Here is a 4,884-nt window from a genome sequence, read left to right as displayed (position 1 = left end):
CTCTAGGATATAGATCACACCTTGGGTCACAAATCAAGCCTCAGTAAATTTAAGAAAATTGAAATCAAATCAAGCATCTTTTCTGACCAAAACGCTATGAGATTAGAAATGAATTACAGGGAAAAAAATATAAAAAACACAAACACATGGAGGCTAAACAATACATTACTAAATAACCAAGAGATCACTAAAGATCAAAGAGGAAATCAAAAAATACCTAGAGACAAATGACAACAAAAACAAGACGATCCAAAACCTATGGGATGCCTCAAAAGCAGTTCTAAGAGGGAAGTTTATAGCAATACAATCGGACCTCAAGAAACAAGAAAAATCTCAAATAAACAATCTAACATTACACCTAAAGGAACTAGAGAAAGAAGAACAAACAAAACCCAAAGTTAGCAGAAGGAAAGAAATCATAAAGATAAGAGCAGATATAAATGAAATAGAGACAAAGAAAACAATAGCAAAGATCAATAAAACTAAAAGCTGGTTCTTTGAGGAGATAAAATTGATAAACCATTAGCCAGATTCATCAAGAAAAAGAGGGAGAGGACTCAAATCAATAAAATTAGAAATGAAAAAGGAGAAGTTACAGCAGACACCACAGAAATACAAAGCACCCTAAGAGACTACTACAAACAACTCTATGCCAATAAAATGGACAACCTGGAAGAAATGGACAAATTCTTAGAAAGGTATAACCCTTCAAGACTGAACCAGGAAGAAATAGAAAACATGAACAGACCATCACAAGTAATGAAATTGAAACTGTGATTAAAAATCTTCCAACAAACAAAAGTCCAGGACCAGATGGCTTCACAGGTGAATTCTACCAAACATTTAGAGAAGAGCTAACACCCATCCTTCTCAAACTCTTCCAAAATACTGCAGAGGAAGGAACACTCCCAAACTCATTCTATGAGGCCACCATCACCCTGATACCAAAACCAGACAGAGATACTACAAAAAAAGAAAATTAGAGACCAATATCACTGATGCATATACATGCAAAAATCCTCAACAAAATACTAGCAAACAGAATCCAACAACACATTAAAAGGATCATACACCATGATTAAGTGGGATTTATCCCAGGGATGCAAGGATTCTTCAATATACGCAAATCAATAAATGTGATACACCATATTAACAAATTGAAGAATAAAGACCATATGATCATCTCAATAGATGCAGAAAAAGCTTTTGACAAAATTCAACACCAATTTACGATAAAAAGTCTACAGAAAGTGGGCATAGAGGGAACCTAACTCAACATAATAAAGGCCATATATGACAAACCCACAGCAAACCATTCTCAATGGAGAAAAACTGAAAGCATTTCCTCTAAGATCAGGTACAAGACAAGGATGTCCACTCTCACCACTATTATTCAACATAGTTTTGGAAGTCGTAGCCATGGCAATCAGAGAAGAAAAAGAAATAAAAGGAATACAAATTGGAAAAGAAGTAGTAAAACTGTCACTGTTTGCAGATGACATGATACTATACATAGAGAATCCTAAAGATGCCACCAGAAAACTACTAGAGCTAATCAATGAATTTGGTAAAGTTGAAGAATACAAAATTAATGTACAGAAATCTCTTGCATTCCTACACACTAATGATGAAAAATCTGAAAGAGAAATTAAGGAAACACTCCCATTTACCACTGCAATGAAAAGAATAAAATACCTAGGAATAAACCTACCTACGGAGACAAAAGACCTGTATGCAGAAAACTATAAGACACTGATAAAAGAAATTAAAGATGATACCAACAGATGGAGAGATATACCATGTTCTTGGATTGGAAGAATCAATATTGTGAAAATGACTATACTACCTAAAGCAATCTGCAGATTCGATGCAATCCCTATCAAATTACCAATGGCATTTTTTACAGTACTAGAACAAAAAATGTTAAAATTTGTATGGAGACACAAAAGACCCCGAATAGCCAAAGCAGTCTTGAGGGAAAAAAACAGAGCTGGAGGAATCAGACTCCCTGACTTCACACTATACTACAAAGCTACAGTAATCAAGACAATATGGTACTGGCACAAAAACAGAAACATAGATCAATGGAACAAGACAGAAAGCCCAGAGATAAACCCACGCACCTATGGTCAACTAATCTATGGCAAAGGAGGCAAGGATATACCATAGAGAAAAGACAGTCTGTTCAATAAGTGGTGCTGGGAAAACTGGACAGCTACATGTAAAAGAATGAAATTAGAACACTCCCTAACACCATACACAAAAATAAACTCAGAATGGATTAGAGACCTAAATGTAAGACCGGACACTATAAAAGTCTTAGAAGAAAGCATAGGAAGAACACTCTTTGACATAAATCACAGCAAGATCTTTTTTGATCCACCTCCTAGAGTAATGGAAATAAAAACAAAAATAAACAAAAGGGAACTATTGAAACTTCAAAGCCTATTCACAGCAACGGAAACCATAAACAAGACAAAAAGACAACCCTCAGGATGGGAGAAAATATTTGCAAACGAATCAATGGACAAAGGATTAATCTCCAAAATATATAAACAGCTCATGAGGCTCAATATTAAGAAAACAAACAACCCAATCCAAAAATGGGCAGAAGACCTAAATAGACATTTCTCCAAAGAAGACATACAGATGGCCAAGAAGTACAAGAAAAGCTGCTCAACATCACTAATTATTGGAGAAATGCAAATCAAAACTACAATGAGGTATCACCTCATACCAGTTAGAATGGGCATCATCAGAAAATCTACAAACAACAAATGATGGAGAGGGTGTGGAGATAACGGAACCCTCTTGCACTGTTGGTGGGAATGTAAATTGATACAGCCACTATGGAGAACAGTATGGAGGTTCCTTAAAAACCTCAAATACAATTACCATATGACCCAGCAATCCCACTACTGGGCATATACCCAGAGAAAACCATAATTCAAAAAGACACATGCACCGCAATGTTCATTGCAGCACTATTTACAATAGCCAGGTCATGGAAGCAAACTAAATGCCCATCGACAGATGAATGGATAAAGAGGATGTTTCACATATATACAATGGAATATTACTCAGCCATAAAAAGGAACAAAATTGGAATATTTGTAGAGATGTGGATGGACATAGAGACTGTCATACAGAGTGAAGTAAGTCAGAAAAAGAAAAACAAATATTGTATATTAACGCATATATGTGGAATCTAGAAAAATGGTACAGATGAACTGGTTTTCAGGGCACAAATAGAGACACAGGTGTAGAAAACAAATGAATGGACACCACGGTGGGAAAGCAGCAGGGGGTGGTGAGATGAATTGGGAGACTGGGATTGACATATATACACTAATATGTTTAAATTAGATAACTAATAAGAACCTGCTGTATATATATATATAAAAAGACAGAGTGCCAGACGGGATATAAAAACAAGAGCCTACAATATGCTGCCTACAAGAGACCCACTTTAGGGCAAAGGACACATACAGATTGAAAGTGATGGTATGAAAAATGATATTTCATGCAAATGGAAATGACAGGAAAGCAGCTCGCAATACTCATATCAAAGTATACTTTAAAACAAAGGCCATAAAGAAAGATAATGGACACTATATAACGATAAAAGGATCAATACAAGAAGAGGATATTACACCCGTCAACATATATGCACCCAATATAGGAGCACTCAAATACATAAAACAACAGATATAAAGGGAGAAATTGAAGGGAATACAATAATAGTAGGAGACTTTAACACCCTACTCACACTAATGGACAGATCTCCTAGACAGAATATCAGTAAGGCAACAGAGATCCTAAATGATACAATAGGACAGTTAGACTTAACTGACATTTTCAAGACATTACATCCAAAAAAAACAGAATAAACATTCTTTTCAAGTGCACATGGAACACTCTCCAGGACTGACCATACACTGGGGCACAAAATAAGCCTTAACAAATTTAAGAGTATAGAAATTATTTCAAGCATCTTTTCTGACCACAGTGGCATGAAACTAGAAGGCAGCCACAGAAAAAGAAATGAGAATAACATGAATACATGGAGAGTAAACAATATGCTACTAAAAATAACAATGGGTCAATGATGAAATCAAAGAGGAAATTAAAACATAACTTGAGACAAATGAAATGAGAATACAACCATACAAAATCTATGGGATGCATCAAAAGCAGAGGGAAGTTCATAACAATACAGGCCTTCCTCAAAAAAAAAAAAACAAAAAGAAACAAAAAGAAAGAAAAACCTCAAATAAACAACCTAATCTACTACCTAAAAGAATTAGAAAAAGAAGAACAAACAAAACCTAAAGTCAGCAGAAGGAAGGAAATAATAAATATCAGAGAGGAAATAAATAGTATAGAGATAAACAATAGAAAAAAATCAATAAAACCAAGAACTAGTTCTTTGAAAGTGTAAACAAAACTGAAAAACCTCTGGCCAGGCTCACCAAGAAGAAAAGAGAGAGGACCCAAATAAACAAAATAAGAAATGAAAAAGGAGAAATAATAGTGTGGAAATACAAAAAACCTTAAGAGAATTCTATGAACAATTATATGCCAATAAATTCAACAACTTAGAAGAAATGGACAAGTTTCTAGAAACATACAGTCCACCAAAACTGAATCAAGAAGAAACAGATAATTTGAACAGACCAATCACTAGAAATGAAATAGAATCTGAAATAAAAACACTCCCTAAAAAAAAGTCCAGGACTTTTGGCTTCACAGGTGAATTCTACAAACCATACAAAGAACTTATACCAATTCTTCTCAAACTCTTCTGAAAGATTGAAGCAGAGGGAGCACTCCGAAAGACATTCTATGAAGCCACCATCACCCTGATACCAAAACCAGACAAAG

The sequence above is a fragment of the Aethalodelphis obliquidens genome, unplaced genomic scaffold (assembly GCF_003676395.1).
Source record: "Aethalodelphis obliquidens isolate GAN/ISIS:26980383/991018 unplaced genomic scaffold, ASM367639v1 scaffold36, whole genome shotgun sequence".
NCBI lineage: Eukaryota > Metazoa > Chordata > Mammalia > Artiodactyla > Delphinidae > Aethalodelphis > Aethalodelphis obliquidens.
This window is presented reverse-complemented; position numbering follows the sequence as displayed.